Below are 19508 nucleotides of genomic sequence, written 5' to 3' on the forward strand. Positions count from 1 at the left end.
TGCTGAGTGCCTGTGACGTCACGAAACAAAAAGATGGCGCTTGGTAATCGGCTTTCCTCTTCAGAAAAGAAAACGCATTTACATCTAATGAAATTTTTCTGATAAGTATAGCAAGTAATGCGGAAACTTTATTTTTTTTATACCCCTACTGGCCAGTGCCGTAAGTTGATTGATTGGTTGAATTGCTTTATTTTACTTCGCTTCTTGTGCCACTTTTGGCTAATTTGCGAAGATGAGAATGAGTGATGATATGATGAAATTGATGAATGGACACTCCCAAATATTCATGCCCATGCCAGGATTCAAACCCGGGACCCCTGGCGTCGTAGTGTGATGTGCTAACCACTCTGCCACGGGGGCCGGTCAGTGCCGTAAGTGAACGTTGATATTCATAGGCTTCCCTGGGAGTGAATGTTTACAATTCTGCTTGTATTTGTATTTTTACTCTATAATAGGAATTAAAAATTATAGGGGGTGTTTGCGGGTTTAAATTGAGTTTTTATTAATTATTAAGGTATGTATGTTTGTTTATGTAATGAGAAATTAAATGTATTAATATAATTTGAAATAGATATGATTAGAATTATATATTTTGTGAACGGTCTATGAGTTCGGCCGATGGGTAAGGACGATTAAGTTTTTTATATATTGGTTTTTATTTATGAGCCAAAATTATTGCTACAAGCAGGAATTAGAAATTGGAAATTAAGAATTAGAAATTAGAATATTGAATATGGAAATATGTTATGATATAATTTAATATATTATTGTTGAAATCTTTACAACGTCGCTCGCCTACACAAGCATTATTAAGAACAATATATTATTGCAGACCTGCGATGCACCGGGTCAAAACAAGTTAGCAGCGCAGACCGCTGATGGTCGGCGTAGCATGTAAATACTATATTCGAGCACTATTGCCTAACTAGTTAAAGTTTAAGTTTGAAATTTCGAAGCTAGGAATTTAAATTTGGTCTAGAGAAGAGAAAAACAATTTTTCTCTGATCTACAAAGGTGCTCAAACGAGAGTTTTGATTTGAAAGTTTTAACTGTGAATGAATGTTTTAAAATTGTTTTTAAAACTGTGAATATTGAATTGTTTTTGTTAATTTTTTTTAGAGTTTTTTGTGCTCGGAAGAAATGTTTTTTTAATTGGCTGTTGAATTTTTAACTCCGCCCACATGTGGTTATGTTTGTATGTAAGGGCGAAAATGTTTTATTGAAGGGTGGTATTTGTGTAGCATAAAAATACAATAGCATTTTGTTTGAGAGCTGATTTTGAGAATGAAAAGTATTATGTTTAAATTAATTTTTATTGTTTACAATTTAATTTTTATTGTTTACAATTGGGATATTTTGTTAAAGTTATGTTTTTCTTGGCTGCAAAAATTCCATTGAAGCGAAGAGATACGAAGAGAAATGTTTTGGCAGGGTTGTAGTTTAAGATTTTGTACTATTTATTTTTGTTATTTTGTTGTTATTGAGCCAGACTGGCGGGCGGTGATTGTGGAATTTATGATGTTTTGTCCAGGCCGCCGTGTGTAGGGCAATTGTTTTGATTTTGATCCTGGCCACCTGCAAATTTTTATGAGAATAGAGGAATTTTGTTTTCGACGAGGGGCAAAGTTTTTATTGGGTTTTTAAATTTTAAAATGCTCGAAGTTTTGCGATAGGCTCTATTTGGGTTTGAATTTATGTTGATGTGAGCCGAATTTGGATGAATTTGGACGGGATAGATATGGATGGATATGAGAGTTTATACACACTGGTTTTTTTATTTTGAAGTAGGGGCGGTGATATATGCGGGGTTTTATGGGAAAGAACATTGGTTTTTGGTTTTTTGAGACAGCTGTTTTTTTTTAGAGAGCAGAAAAATGAAATTTTGGGGGGAATATGTAGAAAGACCGATGGAAATTGCAATTGGTTATTTGGTAATTGGTATTTATATTAAGTCGAATTTGTGCACTATTGGCTAATCGCAACATTGTGGATGAAGACTGGATGAAATTGGTGAAGGGACACCCATGTCAAGGGCTAAACTCTAACCTGTGAACTTCGATGGCGAGATAGAGCGGACTGGCCCTTGCCTTGTACGCAAGGAGTTCCGGTTTCGATCGCCGGTGAATATAAACTGGGCAGTGGGTCGGGACCCACGTTAAACTATAGCTTCAGTCCAGATTACCGTTTCTGAACACAAGCGAACTTAAAACAACAAACAATAAAAAACAATATTCTGGAAAAAAGCAGCAAATTTTCTTTAGCATTGTCTTTCATTTGTCTTTTTTTAGTATAAGGGTGTTGAACATGAAATGTTGGATTTGATAGTGAAATTTCAAATAACAATAACTCTGTGGAAAGGAACTTTTATTAATCAAAACAGGCAGTATTCGATGCTACTACACATCTTCTCCCAACGTGATACTAGCGCATTAATGCCACTTTCATAGAAGTTCGACGTTCTGGACTGCAGAAACTCTTCAAAGGCGTTCTTGACAGCTGCTTCATTTTCCTCGTCAAATAATTGTCCAAATGCTTTACAACGTGGTAATCGGTTGAGTATGGTGGATGCGGAAGTCTCACTCTCATAGAGCAAGCTGTGTAGTTTTTGCACTGTTGTTCTTACCACATGAGGCCTCGCGTTGTCGTGATGCACTAAAACTTCATTTCAGTTGACTAATTTAGGCTGCTTAACTCGTGATTTTTTATGCATATCATCCAGCTGGGTTCACTACTTCTCAGCATTATTTTTTCATCAGTTTTCTAGAACAAATAGTAAAGATTATCACACACACACACACACACCCACACACACACCCCCCCCCACACACACATACATAATCATAATAATATAGTGCTCAGCATAGCAGAGTCAAATGCAGCATTGATAGATAAGTAAAACAAAGTAAAACTTATGCAACATATGTGTACAGATTAAACTGTATGCACGTGGAATTTACATGCAGTGCAGGAGTTAATCTACTAACTTAATACGTGGACTATGAGTTATATTTTATTACAAGTTTGTTGAGAAATACATTATCTTGTTTAGATGATATTATGGTAATACTTTTGGAATTTCTTGACCCTCCAAGCTATAAGTTCGAGAAATTTGGTCAATACAATTTATCTCGCCCTAAAATATATGCATTTCCTGTTTACGAACACACAACTCCAACAATCGCTGCCACCCCTCCCTCACAAAAAAAGTAAAAGTTTAATTTTCACACTGGGGTTGGGATCCAGAAACTTCATGGAGAACGGGTGTGCGAATACCTCCCCGGAGGAGGACGGGGTAGGTTTGGAAGCAGAAAATGCGGCGGGAAGCAGAAGCTCTCCCTCCTCTCTAAATTGTCGGGCCAGGTTTGCTCCCCCATCGATCAATTTGAAAATCGCTTCTTCTCTACCTGAGCCTTGCGTATCCTACTTTTTATCGGAGCGGAAAATTTCTGAGCATGCCTCAAAGTTTGATCACTGGTGGTGCTTGTTCGGTTCCGAAACGAAGCTACTTACTGTTCCCTGCCCCGGGACGATAACCAAGTTTCGGACGGTTGGCGTTCCCTGTTCTGTTCATGCAAAAATGCAAAACCATATCTGTACGCTGTTATTTTCTTATTTTTGTATGTGCATTCTGAGGTCCGAGGAAGGAAAAGAAATATTCATAATTACAAACTGATAACAGCACTGCGGCATCGTGCAGCAAGATAATATTGAAAAGTTACTTTGCAATGTATTAAAGCTTAGACAGACATACATGTTTACAAATTCAACTCGTGATGTCAAACTGAGGTGGGGAAGTTTATTTTTCCATATTACTTTGAGAGATTGTATACATGTGGAACAATTTCGTTCGACTGGATCACGGTGTCTCTCTCTCTCTCTCCCCCCTCCCCATTAGGGAAAACAACAGCCACAGCAGCTGGCCTGAAGCTCACCAGAAAACGTACAATATGCAATTGGACCTCGTAGAGAAAGGCCGATGGAAGGGGAAAGAGAAAAGGGAGACTAAACAGCATATACGGCACGTCACAAACGACAATCACCCTTTGTACCCCTTTTTTTAACGCACCATAAAAAATCGTGTATTTGTAAATTACCGCAGGTACGTATTGTCGATTGAATTTTTTACGAAGCTCGGTTGACGGACGGTCCAGGCATTCTGGGCCGTCGTCCCGGTCAGAGCTGCCAAAAATAAACTAGCGTTTGCTCTCCTCCACCCCCTCTGTAAAGCACGCCCAGCCGTGGCATAAACCTCCAACTTCGCGTGAAATCCCTACGGTTAATAAATCATATAACTTTATAAGCAATGTTCGTTCAGTAATGATTGACTTCGCGTTTCGGTGGATCATGGCTAGTATATTGATCGCTGTGTTACGTCGTTCGTCAAATTTCAATTTAATGGACGGTGGATTCTGTTGTTTTTTTTCCCGAGGTATGGACGTACAGGCTGGGTTTAGAAAATTGTAATTCTATCCTCCTATTGTGTTTCGCAATTGCATTGTTTTGTGTGGTGTGCTGTTACATTAAAGATTTTCCATCGCCACCATCGGACGGATAGGCGAGGGTGTGAACTGCTCACCCAAACAGCCTATGTGTAGAGGCGTGGTCATCATTACGCGCTACAAAGCCAGAGTCATTAGTTCTTCATTGATCCTTGTTGCGTCTTGTTTATTTTTTGGCTATTACTTTTTATTTGCTTACTGTTGTTGCTTGTGTTATTATTGAATTCATAGTTATTGAAGACATATTTAAGACTATTAATTATACTCAATAGGAATATCTAAATTTTATATTTCAAATGCAGCAAGTTTTACCAAAATCGGACTATTGGTTAATGAGATACAACTATTTACAAATTTTCAAGTTACTTTTAAAAACTACAATCTTTATATTTTATAAATTAGTTTAGTGGCAATACTTTCACTTCGATATTCAACAATAACTGCAGTTGAGTAATCTGAGTCTGAACCAAAGATTCATTCAAAGCAGCATTATAAATTGGTTTGGAAAGAAGAGCTAGAGATAATGTATGCAGAAACTCAGGGAATTTAGTTCGGAAAAATGAGTCAGAATTCTGATATTGAGTGAAAAAGATATAGAAAAGGAAGAACCAGTCAGAATTAAAAAGGGAGAATCTTATAGATAAGAGAGAGAGAGAGAGAGAGAGAGAAACAGAGAAAGGAAGAATAGGAGAGAAAGAAAAAATGCCGAAAAACAGTCCGAGTAAAAGAGAGAAGATATGAAGAAACAGAGGAAAGAGGGGAGGGAAGATGAGTGAGAGAGAGAGAGAAACAGCAAGGAAGATAGAGATAAAAATATATCGAGAAACAGTAAAATGAAGGAGAGAGGCAGAAAAACTTAGCTGCTATAACCACCGGAATATTTCCTGCTCGAATATCTCACTGTCTCGCTTCTTTGTTTATCTTTCCATCCCTTTCCCTGTATTTTGCTTCATTTATCCCTCTTTTCTCTATAGTTTCATTCATGTCTACCTCCCTCTAAAACTTTTCTTTCTTACAATGATACATAAACATGACATCCCACTTACGGACACAGTTTTTCGACTTGACTCCGTCCTCCCCTGGAATTTTTTTGGCGGACGCTACCGAGAGTTTCTGTATGTATGAAGATCCTTAGTTACCTCAGAGACCTATACCTTTTAAAGTAACTGTTACGCGTATACATTGAAGTCTCAAAGGGTTCTAGACTGCATTAGCCAAAATAGAACACTGATGGAAATGAAATATAGCTGCAAATATTGTTAGCAGCAGAGAAGGAGGGAAAAAACGTTTTCGTGACAGCCATTCGTAGGCGAGTGATTGATCTAAACGGTTTCAATATTTGAAAATTTTTCAAGGAGAATGTTCGTAATTTCTCTTTTATTAGCTGGAGCCATTTCCGTGCACGTCAATGTCTTGTTGTTTCTGCCTGGCCATTACTTTTGCTCGTCCATTTTTATAGGAGGCGGGGAAAGGGCATTGTTCTCTAGCCTGCACAGACGAGTCTTTGCACAATATTTTTTCTCGTCAAGGGCCGGTCTCGTTCTCTTGTCTAGTCTCGAATTTCATCTCTAAACCTTTGTTCTCGTCTCAAGCAGTGCTTAAAAAATCAGTAACGTGACCAACGGTAATTTCTTAAAGTAGTAATATGTAATAAGCAAATGCATATTTGTAATAAAATAGCACTGTTAAAATACCGTAGGTGAGAGGTAGCGTATTTAGCCCTGCTTTTTATTCTCCATCCTGCTGTGAGAGTGAAATCAATGTAAACAAACTCACGTGACTTGTGACAAATCCTATTGGTTATTCCAATGACAGCTGCGCAGGAATCTTGCGCGTACGAATATAGTGCATGTGATGAAACCACTCAACATAGCTACTATATTGAAGTTGTGGCACCTTATATTATGTGTAATTGGCTGATCCTTTTTTATTTATTTTACTTCGCTTTACTGCCACTTTTGACTAATTTCGAAGATAAGGATGAATGGTGTTAAGTTGAAATATATGAAAGGACAATCACAAACACTCATGGACGACACAACACAAGCTCTACAAAGTATCATACTGGCCGTGAGTTCGGACGCCAGAGCCTCAGTAGTCTGCAAAATGCCACCCATTACACTTCACCTTATATTATGGGCTGTACAGCTACGACTGACATTTTCATGAGCAAAATAACATCATAACTAACACACAATTTTACATGGTTTTGTTTACATTAATTTCGTTCTCTCAATGGATTGGATATGAACGTGACGATTCACGAGGAAGGGACATTGTGGTTTGGATTCCACTTTAAACTGCAGGTCCAGTTCCGTGTAGTACCCTCTTTGAATGTAAGGTGGATTTAAACAGCTTCTGCCCAACTTTTGTCCATATAAGTAGCCATTAGTTATATGTATCTCACTGGTACGTGGTTTTTGACTCCATTGTTATAAACAAGCCCGACGTCAAGAGTAAATACAATGCGCGTCACTAGGCATGTAGAGGGTTGGCAAAGTCTCCCAAATGGTGCGCCATTAGTATCTATTTACAGCTTAACGCCCACGGCCCCACCTAAAAGCTCCAAGTCCTTGTGGTGGACAATTAGTCAGTGGCCAAGTCATCAAGCAGCTAATGTAATCAAATGGCAACAGTCCAAACCAGCCCTTCTCCCATTACCACCCAGTATGGAGTACTCGCCAAACTCCACAACGAACCACACTCTGATTCAGAAAAATGTTCGTGTGAGGCTTAGTTTAGTGAGATGGAACATTCCCCGCCATGCTTGCTTACTCTAATGGCATGCTTTTGTTGCTGTGGGTTTCTGTCTCTTTTTCTTTATTTTTGTTAGTAACTCTGATATACAACCCCCTCCCCCTTCTCAAGTAAAATTAATTCTGTGGTATTTGCGTTGATGATGTGGTCGTAACGGTGGTATTTTTTTGCAGTACGGGCAGTATGTATCGGGTTCGATTTCTGTTGGGAAGCCCAATATTTTGGCATTGGCCCAGCATCGTGTGGACAATTGGTGAGTTAAGAAGAAGTAGCGGGTTTCGGTTAGAAAAACCAGACAACAGCGACGATGGAAGTCGATACACTGACCACGTTTCGCCCAATGAAGAGCCCCTTGACAGATTTTAACCTACTAAGGGCTGCTGGGCTTCCCCGATAGAGTAGTGACAACACTGTCGCCTTGTAATCAAGGGTTTGCGAGTTGAATTTCCGGTGGAGCCACTTTGTACAGTGGTTCGAAGCCACTTTAAACTGTAGGTCCATACAAGCATCAATACCATAAGCATGAAGAAGCCAAATATATAATCGCCATCACTTGTGCCAAACATTCAAAAAGTAACGATGGCAAGTGTGCGTGTGTGTACGTGCATATACATACATAAACACATTTCATTTACAGAAAGGTTTTAGACGAAATTACCTTTGCTTGCGCAATATGTAAAACGCAAATTTCTTACATGATAGTTCGACTTGTTAAAATTTCACAACATGCTACAGTATCAATTGAAAACTTAAATTGTAAATAGTGGAACATGCTCATATTCGAGAAAGTTTCAACGTGGTAAGAGTATGGTCCATTTAAACATTCCCTGCCATCCAGTGCCATCCTAATCCCATTAGAAAGGATTGATTCTGTCACTGTTAAATTCATCCTCGAATTTGGCATATCGACTTCTATCATCCTGTGTTATACAAAATCTACGCGGCAGGAGACCAAAACAGGCCTAGCATGAAAGTATTGTACAGAATCTCGTTTACTTAATGTAATATTACGTGGACTGATAAATATACATTCTGGTTTGTCCCAACAAATAGAGCACATTCGTATTGTGATCAATGTAGTGTTTGTCCCCAATTGCTCAGTGATATATACATACGCATTCATGCGTGCGTAAGCGTTCATGCGTTTTAGCAAATTCTGAAACTTTAACAAGTGGTTAAATTTATAAATGGTAGTTACTGTTAATTGACACACTGGCTGCAAAGAACAATAGGTGGGACAAATGAGAGATATATTCATATCCTTCTTACAACATGCAATAGCAATAAATAGCAATAATTAGGGCTAGAACTTTTATAACCTAAAATCAGCAAACTATGCCAGATGAAATATGTACTTACGACCTAAAATTTTCATAAATATGCTCTAAAACATAAAAATATTCCCTAACAACATTAACATTTTTAACAATAAATTATGTTTTCTTCATAGAGTGCACGATTTTTGCAACATTAAAAAACAGAAGAGAAACAAGTGAAAATAATACCATTTCAACGTTTGTTGAATTTGCTATTTAATTTCTTCCAAAATCTGTGCTGGTATACTTTCATTTACATTTTGTTGGTTTATTTTATGAACCCTGAGTTTCCAATGCCGACCTCAGTGGCGGAGTGGTTATTACATCGCGCTACGACGCCAGGGGTCCCGGGTTCCAATCCCGGTCTGAGCATGAGTGTTTGTGAATGTTCATTCAGCAATTTCATCATATCATCATTTATCACTATCTTCGCGATTAGCCCAAAGTTGCAGAAAAGCGAAGTTAAATAAGCCAAATCAATTTATCAACCTGAGTTCCAAAATGTAAAAAGTCCAATGTACAAAGACTACTCTGTGAAAATTTTCAAATGACAGCCTATTGATATATAACAGACTTGTACCTAAAGTCAGTCCGACCAAAGAATGGAGGAAACCCAGACTTTCCGTCTCCAGTTCAAGGGGGGAAGCGGTGTTGCTACCGGTTGCTACTTGCTACACGGCTGAATTTTCTCTTGTCGTACACGACAACTCTTCCTGTTAACATTCTTCCCATTCGTTCACATTTCAGGGAGAGGCAGGGAATCGGAGATCCTTTCGCTTGTTCCGCTGCGGCAACGTTTAGGCTTCGCCGTGCTTGACCTTGCTGAGGGTGCCACCTGTTTCGAAAACGATTCTATAAACGAAAAATTTGGCAACGCAGAATACCACGAGAATTTCCCCTCACCACGGCGGAAAAAATAAAAATAGAATTTCCAAGTCCATTCTTTGGCCGATACCACTGTAGGAGAGCCTCTTTCCACTTTGTCTGACACAGGAGGTGCAAATTTAATCCGCTTCAGAAACAGACACATGCAAAAGAAATTTCGTTAAGGCGATATGACAAAAACGAGAGGCGATAATATGTTTTTTGTTGTGATATTAACTTTTAATGGCTAAATGTCTAATGCTCTCGCTTTTGGTGCGAGTGGTCCCGGGTTCGATTCTTGGAGAAGGTCCCAAAATTGCTGCATCGTGATGACAATTGCGGAGCTACTGGAAAAGCCAGAAAACATCGGCGATGGGACACGATGACCACAACATTCCATAAGAAAGTCGCCTGGCAGGTCCTGCACCTCTCAGGGCTATACCACATTACCACAATAGTTTACGAGATCCTGCATTTTAACATATTTTCAAGTACCGAAGATTATATTTTAGGAAAATTAGGCCCAAAGGGTGGTGGTTATGACACTCCAATAACACCCATCCCTCCTCCGGAAAAACGTTACAAATTATTAAACACTTTTATAAAATTTATACCCTGATCAAAGTTCATAAAATCCGTGTAGCTCTACTTCGCATTGACTGTCCATGTAGGATCATAGCTATCGGAGCATTTTCTTCCTTCCACTTCGTAAAAATTGCTTAAAATAGAACATTGGGTATCGAAACTCGAAGAGAAAAGTTGCTGAGATGAGTATTCTATTTTATACATGTAACTTTCTGAGTGGCGGAATTCTCAAGTGAGCAGCTCCCCCATCCTCTCTTCCTTCCAATACTGTACCGGTCTCCTTGTGTGGGAAGGAGCCAAGTGTTCCGAATATTGCATCGGGAAGCACAAAGAATGACTTCCCCTCTTCTGAACGAGAGGGAGGGGAAAATCTTGATTTTCTTTGGCTGGTTAAACTTGAAACGCGGACCCGTTCTCCACAATACAGTTTGTGGAAAATGCCCGAACTCCTTCAAAAAGGGAGAAATCCAGGGCTAGAGACTAGGACGTCGAAAGAAATTTCTCTGTGTTGGGAGAGGGGAAGGGGCAGACCAAATCGGAAAGTTTCGTTCTTAAATGAGACGTTAAGTTTACGTTTCTTTATAGGAAAGAAATGTTTTAAAATAAGGAGAAAAGATGATATTTGAAAGAAGAGGTAGATAATTAGAGATTAAGAAAGGAAGAGAAACAAAGAAGTGAGACAGACAGGCAGGCAGAGACAACCACAGGCGAGTGCGCGCGCGCGCGCACGCACGCACGCACAATCAGGCAAGCAAGCAACCAGAGAGACAAACAGAGAGAGAGAGAGAGAGAGAGAGAGAGAGAGAGAGAGAGAGAGAGAGTGAGTGAGTGAGTGTCCAGGTTTTTTTTGTTTTTACTTCACTTTATGGTCAGATAGGCTAACCGGGAGTAACCTGCAGTTTAAACTGGGATCCGAACCACCATGCAATGTGCCTTTACCTGGGATCGATTAGACAAAAGGGGCAGAAAAGTAACACACCATAATAAATTGATTTGGTTTATTACACCAAATCAAATCAAAATTATACCGCCTATTATTTATATTTGTTATTATTATCGCCTGTCAGTTCTGGCTAATCGTACCGATGAGTATGAACGGTGATTAACTGAAAATGATAAAAGGACACTGATAGTAAAATAACAAACAAGACAGACGACGAAAGCAAGGACTTAAGGAGGTAGAACAGCCACAGGCTGAACTTCACTCATGAAAACTAATTTATATTTCTAAGAAAACTTTCTCGCAACTTAGGAATTGCAAATTCAACCTGATAGAATCCACTGGCTACTGTTCATAAGTTACATGTGAATGATATACTATCACGTGAATAACCCATTCAAATCCTTCAAATATAAAACCATATGTCTTGAAGGCTTTTCCACGCTGATCGTCGTGAAGCTTCCTATATATAGATTTTTAGCCTACATATCTAATAATACCTTACAGATTTCTTTTGAGGGACGTTGAATATGGAAATCCCCTATTCAGCCCCACTAAGGTGTGGAGGAGGAAGCAACACCCTCTTTCAGAGTATCCTTTTGTCTGGTGTAAGAAGCTTTCCCGCTTTCTTCCATCCCACGGGGAGATTGAGAAGAGTGAGGAAAGAATGGGCTTCGTTCGGCTACAGTGTTGCCATATACGTGAAACAAACTCCGAACTTGGGTAATTTAGACTTCTCTGTTATTCAGAGTTGGTTGGGGGTTACTTGGGATCTGCAGAGGAAGTAATTGGAGCCGGCTTTCTTACAAACATTTCTGGTCACGATAATTGTTATGTAACATCTTCCAACATCAACAAAATCACTACAAAATCCTGTGGGGATTTGACCCAGTTGCGCCACGAAATAACTTCGTTCAGGTGGATTATTAAGTTGACGAATTATTTTTTCTGGTGGGCACTTCTTCGGTGTTTATGGCTGCTAAGATTCCATTTATTTATTTCTTCCTTTCATGTGCCTTTATCTTTCCATATTCCTGTTTTATACATATTTATCATCTCTGTCTTCTCCCTGTTTTCTATAGTTTTGTTCTTTCTGTATTTCTTCCTCTGTTGTTCTATTTCTTTCTCTTTCCATCTAAGTCTCTTTCGCCACTTCTTTATTATCTCTTACCCCTTTGCTTCTCTATTTGCTTATCTCTTTCTTCCTTTTATAATTACTCTCTCTTCCCATTTATTTCTCATTATCTCTAATTTTTTCTTGTTTCTCTTTCTTTATCATATTTTCCTTCCTGTTTTCAATCTTCTCTATTTTTGTTTCTTCTGTTTACGTTTCTTTCTCTTTTCCCATTCTCTCCTTATCTATCGCCTTCTTTCTGTCATTCTTCTTTCTAACTCCTTTCCTATTGTGTTTGTGTGTATGTATGTACGATATATGCTCCACTTCAAATGCTTTTGAAAGTATCTCGTGTAGTTTTTTTTGGGTGGGCTGATTTCACGGGTAGGCCATAATCCACCCTTACCCACCGAGTGAGGACGTTCCTGATTTAACTGTCAACAAAAGTAAACTTCATGCACTTGTCGAGGATTGTAGGTAACTCTACCATCCTATGAAGAGTGAATATTGGTGGTAATTTTCAAGACGTTTAACTAGAATTTTCGAAAAAGAAAATCCTCGAAGGTAAAGAAATGAAAAAAGTGCTTTCATGACTGCCTTCATTGACATGTTTCAACTGCAAATGGTTTTATCAAGATAATATACCATTACAGGTTAGCGAGGTACTGGTAATTGCAACTGTGAGATGTAACTTCCGTTTCTGTATATCGCGAGCGTCCCCTTGTTAGTATTTATTGGTGCATTAATATTTGGGCTATTCAGACAATTCGCAAGCAGAGTACATACCACTTCCTTTAGTGTTATAGTTTGCATCCTTATCAGCCGCGGGATCTCTACTGCGAAGGTTGTGGGTTCGGAACCTGACATGGCTGAGACATCTCAACTTTTATTAGCGACGTGTATGGTAGTGAAGGTCATTGACGTGCCCAAAGAGGTGTTGGTGGGGGTAATAACCCTCCCCTTTGGCCCAGTATTCCTAAAACACAAGAACTCCAAAGGCTGGAAAAAATGGCAAAATGAGGGCTGACTACTAAAAAAGTATATATAACCCCCCTTTATCGAAAATCCTGGGCATGGTATGGAGACAAACGAGACTAGAATTGACATAATTTTGTTCTCGTCTCGTGTTGTAACCCCTTATTTCGTTCTGGTCTCGTTCTCGCATGACAAGTCCCCGACTCATGATACATACTATAACCAACACACACAGCGTGTCACCGCAGAAACTCCCACAGTGTAAAATAGTAATTAAGGGAAACGGTTATTCTTCATAAAGTTATTCTCTTTGACGCTTCATTTCGCCGCTACAAACCCTTAAAATGTTATTTTATCCCGAATACATGCAACCACTGCTCACAATAGCCTCTAACGGATTGAATCTTCGCTACTATAACAAAATATATGACTTGTCCATAAATAATTAGGTAGTATTCGTTTAGTATGTCGCATAATAAAGTAATTGTATTTTCTGTATCATACCAAGACCTTGTTCGAGACCGCGAGTCTCGTCTCGATTTTTACGAGATTGTCTCGGTATCGGCCTCACCTCAAAATTTGAGACTCGACCTAGACAAAACTTATACTTACCTTGGTACCATTTCTAAGCTAGTGTGCGGTGGTATACTATCTTCTATTTGCTTCCACGTTAAATCCACAGGTTTAAATTACGTAAGGACGAAAGCAAGGTGAATTATTATTACTGTTTTTGTTTATGTTACCTAGCTTTTTTTTGCCGATTTTAGCTTGTAACCTGATCGTTACAGGAAATATAAATAAATGTACAGGATCTGGTACCATTTTGCATTCGATTGTCTTTTGAATCGGATCACGTGGATTTCTCTGCTCGGGGAGAGAAGGCTCCGTTTGTTGAGGAGTTCTTCCTTCTTGAGCAGCGTACAGTAGGTTGGTTGCTCTTTGTCTTTAGTATTAGTTTATAAGAGACGAGTAGTTATTTCATAATACCAGGTACCTTGGTTGTCCATTGATAAACAATGCCCATACTTTGCATTGCATTGAATATTAATGTGAATAGAATGAGAATAATTGAGATTATTGGTATTACATCAAAACATGTTTCATTCATTGAGACAAAAAGACCTTATATCGTAATGGGCCTTCTACTCTATATAGTGTAGTTGCAATTTGTAGCGATCTTATATTTAAAATGTGGTTACAAGCTTCTTGAGACGATGGGGATGAGTTGTGATAGGATGAGATGGATAAAGGAATATTTACAAACACAGGATACAAATCCTGGATATGGATCCACTTTCCAGAACCTTGTTATCGTTAAAAATGCATCTTAGAGTGTACTACGTGGGTTAGAAGTTGGCACTTGCGTGCGTTAATGCTCGGCCGGATCTTTGACCAACGCCAACCAAGTGTTTTATTTTTTATTTAATATTCCTCTTCTTTTGAAAAGACGATATGAGTTTCCAAATTCTGATAAATTGCATCTTCTTAGAATTCCTTCTAGAGCATTCATGTAAATCTTTGCATGGTTTCCTTTAACTCTTGTCTAGGTAAGCTCTATGTCTACTTAAGTCTATTAAACTAGGTAACCCCTTACATCCATGAATTATTATTGTTATTATTTACAGGTGTTGTGCTATTACGATTTAAAATGAAGAAACGGGGCTAAAATTAAAAATGTCTGTAAAATTATTTAGAAATACAATTTATTATGTCCGATGTTTTCTAAATATTGATTGCAAAATCGTAAAGAAAATAGTCTTGTCATGTCGTCTATTGAGAGGATTCGATCCCCTGTATTTTCCCAAATGGCTACGTCTATTCCTATCCCTTAATTTTGTTATTCTAATAATATTAAGGGATAATAAAGATCCACTGACTTCTTATGTAATCTCTTTTGGGGCAGGTTCTCCCAGGAACCTTATTTCAGAAACTTTGAAAGTTCTCCAAAAAGACTGCAGCATCTCTCTTTCCCCTCCCTCTCTTATGGAAGAAAATATGTGATCTAGTTTGGCGAACTTCAAAGCCTTGAAGAAAGAAAAAAGAGTAAATATTTGAACATCAACTTTGGTAACATTTATGGAAAGGGTTGGATACGATGTTTACGTGAAACGTCTCAAGTGACGTCATATGACCAGAGGCACGAAGAATGGTCCATGCTAATGTGGCTCCAGACAAGAATTTCCACTAAAGGCCTGAGGAGGAAGCTGTGTTGAATCTTCGGAAGAATAATGTAGGAGGTCGCAGCCTTGTGTATTTTCCGAAACCGATAAAGAGACTTTCCGAGAAGAATGGCTCCGTTAGCCGGGGACCGGGGATCGATTCTTTGAAAAATAACTCACCTGTTGTCTCTGGGCCTGCGTTGCGAGATAAGAATCGGTTATTATTCTTCCGTTCTATCATCTTTTCCTGGCTCGGTTTTTACTCCTACTTCTTGTCTTGGCATTTATTCAAAAGAAAGTGTGGACTTGTCTCCAGGAAAGATTTACAAATGCAAAACAAGCCTTTTCATCCTCACCCACTTGCCAATATAAGGAAAAACAGTTATTCAAAATCCACCAATCACGAACAAAATTAAGATAGATAAACTTGTACGGACTATAGCTTTTAGTTCTGCAACGACGAATATCCCCCTCCCCTCTAAAAGACGATCTTTGTCAGAAAGTAAAGTTGTGGTCGCGCTAGTGAAACCACGAAATAAGTTCGAAAACTGAGAAGAGGAATAAGCTCGAAAATATATAAAGCTAAAATAATCCAAAAAGAATAACCGCGAATAGAATTAAGCCTGACAGGAATAACCACGACGAAGTTTATACGAAAGGATGGTCCTTAAACCTTGAACAGGATTGCGCGCAAGAGCAATATGCAACACTAGAATAAGCACAAGGGCAACAACAATGAAGGGTAGCAACCATGAAAGGAACTTTAGCGAACAAAAGAAAAAGGAGAAATATCAACGAAAAAATTAAGCGGCAGAGGGATAACCGGAGGATTAACCTCGAAAAACAAACGCAGACGAGACAACAGGATAAATAACAGCGGAAGATGAGCGCGAACAGAATAACAGATAAAAAAGCGCGAATGGAATATCCGCGAGAAATTACGCGCTAACGATATAACATGAGGAATAACCCTGAAGAAATAAGCGCAAGAGGAAAAATCGCGAAACGGATTAGTGTGAAATTTTCACTTCGTTTTCACCTTTACCTTTATTTTTATTTTATTGCAAATTTCTATGAATTCAAGCAGAATCGCTGATATGTTGAATTGATGAAACCCGTGGTTCACTAAGTGCTACACTGGAGGTGGCCTCGTTAAAGAGGAACGACAATTGCTTGTACTATCGGATTTGATGGAAAAATCCAGAATCCAGAATGGCTGATGTATAGCGGAAATCGTGGTTAAAATTGGATCGTAAATCGTTTCCGTTTAATTGGTCTAATTGAAACTCCTCAAATGTCCTGCAAGGGAAGCGATCTTTTCAGGCCGAGCTAAATCTGGGCAATAACTCGAAGCGGAGTAGGTTTCCAATGCCAGACGACTTGTAGAGAACTTTTTGTGAATGGCTATTGGTTTGTTATTAATATCTCATATTTCCTCTTGTTAACTTATGTGTATCATTCTTTCAAAGTTATTCACTTTTTATGTTGCTTCTTTCAAGTAATTTGTAAGTCCTCGGGTAGAGCAGGAGACACTTTAAACAACAGACTAACTAGTCCTTAAGGATATTGCATCTTCACTTTCGGTTTATAGTACTTTCATATCAACAATTCCATATCTGCACAATTCTGGAGAATAAATATGGAACATATCATACAGTTCACTCTCTTATACACCAGATGTTGCTTCAGTGGGGTCCCGGGTTCGATACTCGCTGGAGGCACATGGCATAGTGATTCAGATACAACTTTAATCTATAGGTCCAGTCCTATACGTGTGTAAAGTGGACTTGACACAACAAATCAAACTAATCAAATCAATCAAACCAGACTTTGCTACACAAGACTATAAATGGAAGGCAGTGACGGCGAATTGAACTTAATTGATGTTTGGTTGTGATTCAACCTTCTGTCTAACTCCAAAAATATAGAAAATTATTAATAATAAAGCTCATTTTCATCAAAGTTTGTGGAATAATATACTTTGTAAAACCAACAATATCAAAAAAATTTGGCATATTTATTATTTCTCAAATTTAGACTTTTGATTGAGGGTATATATTTTTATGCAGTGACAAGTCCAATCAACCAGTCAACAAGGAAAACTAGCTAGATAAATGCTCTTCATATTTTTAGCCCCAAAACGATTTTTTGAAAGTTATTTATTCGTATATTACACGTAAATGAGACTTTTCCCCTGACTATATCTCAGTGTCTCCCTCACACACATAACACTCATTTTATGGCGTCATTTTGAGTTTCCTCTACTGATTTAACTAGGAACTACCGTTAGAATTTTCTCCCTTTTTGCGCGAAAACCATTAAAGTTTACGAATTTAAGCACATCATTTAAGATGCACCGATCCATTTGCCAGTTTGGGCTACAATGCCATATTCTAATGACACGATGTTCATGTTAATTCCTGTTTTTCTTTTTTTCGAACGGCTGCTTGAGTTTATGCTTTTAACAAACTTTACCCCTTTTTTTCAGAATAAATTATTTTGAATTTTGTATGCTGCTTTGCCGACATGCTCCAAACATTTCCCTTGCAAATGATGGGTATATTGATTAGATTTGAAAATGCATTAGGTTGCACACAAAATATATGCACTGAAAAAGAGAAGTGCGTGGGAATTTTTTCATTGTTATCCACGAATATTTGTGACGTTTCTCTTTTGAATTAAACCTTCTGAAAGTAGTAATTTATTTAAAACTTGTTATTGTTGTTCAAAACTCATCCATTATTCTTGTCCATCTTCATTATTTACAGTGCAAAGCACATTATGCTTTATTTATCGTTTTAAAGAAGCTTAGGGCTTTTGCCTGATGGTTCACTCGCCTCACTAGTGCAGCAATTAACTTCTTTATACAGCATTTTTGTCCACAGTGCAGTTGGTCCGACGTTATTCGATTGTTTTTGAGGCTCGACTGGACAATTGGTAGCCGTAAGGGCGATTTTTTCAAATTTTCCTCTCCATTCGAAAAACTTCTTTGATGTTCCAAAATATGAAAAATTACATACGCTTAGAATTCCTTCTAGAGCTTGACGTGAATTTTCGTGTAGTTTACTTTCACTGCTATCTAGTTTTTATCAATAATTTAATAGACTTACGTAATTGCGAAACTTTTGAGAATATCTAGATAACAGAGAAAGCAAACTACACGAAAATTCACATCAATGCTCTAGAAGGAATTCTAAGCGTATGTAATTTTCATATTTTGGAATATCAGAGTGGTATTTCAAATGAAGAGTAATATTTGAAAAAAATCACTCTTACGGCTGCCAAAGGTCCAGTCGAGCCTTAAGTAGAGTTTTCTATTACTTCGTGTTATTAGTTTTAAATTCTTCATTATGATTAATTTTTACAAAACGTTAAAATGGGTGCATCAGAATTGCGCTGTACAAATTATAGAAAACTACTAAATTCGTTGTCTATACACTAGTGGAATTATCCTGTTAACTTTTCCAGCGTTACCTATTTGTGCACTTTCAGGTAAACGTCACATTCACACTTACCATACAAAAGCACATCTGGATTAAAAAGACACCTTTAGAAGTCTGTACAGTCACGGTCACTGCCCGCTTGTAACGATTCCATTGAATGTCAATGTATTCATTACAAGCCGGCAGTGTCGTGTCTGAACGAGGGTCATTCGTTACCCCTTCCTGCTCGAAAAGGTTTATTGATAAACAGGATCATACCTGGTCCTAATCAACAGGAATACACTTATTTCAGCGTTTCAACACTGACGAGGAATAATTCATTTGATTGGGAAGTGGAGTATCCATTCGCTTTGCAGTCTGACTTTATAACCTATTATTTTGAGGACTGATTATTTCTTCCGAGAAGGGGGAGGATAGAGAGATTAATACCCCTCGGGCAAAATGAACCGTCCTTACTATGCATTGTGTAAAGGGACAAAGAAAAACGCGGTGACGTTTTTCGAGCAGTGTTTGTAGAGGCTTTGTGTGGAAGGCGGCGTTACTTCGCGCGTTGGCTGCGGAAGTTTACATGCAGCAGTTGGCGTCGAGATCTCTGGGAATGGAGAATTCGAAAACTTGATTGTGCTATCGGCAGCAAGTTGCAGTTAGTTATTCGTGGACTGTTTTTGTAGATGTCGTTTGCCTAGTGGACATTAACAGTGACCTATGTTCCGACATTTTGAACACTGCAAGTTGTGAAGTAGAGAATCGCTAGTCGAGAAGGTGGCGGCGTTGAAACCAAGTTCGACCTTTGAACCATGAATTCGGTGGTGAGTCACTTCGAGGGATGAACGTCGAAGATCTTCGGTGAAAATAA

The sequence above is a fragment of the Lepisma saccharinum genome, chromosome 3 (assembly GCF_977018435.1).
Source record: "Lepisma saccharinum chromosome 3, izLepSacc3.1, whole genome shotgun sequence".
In the NCBI taxonomy this organism is placed as follows: domain Eukaryota; kingdom Metazoa; phylum Arthropoda; class Insecta; order Zygentoma; family Lepismatidae; genus Lepisma; species Lepisma saccharinum.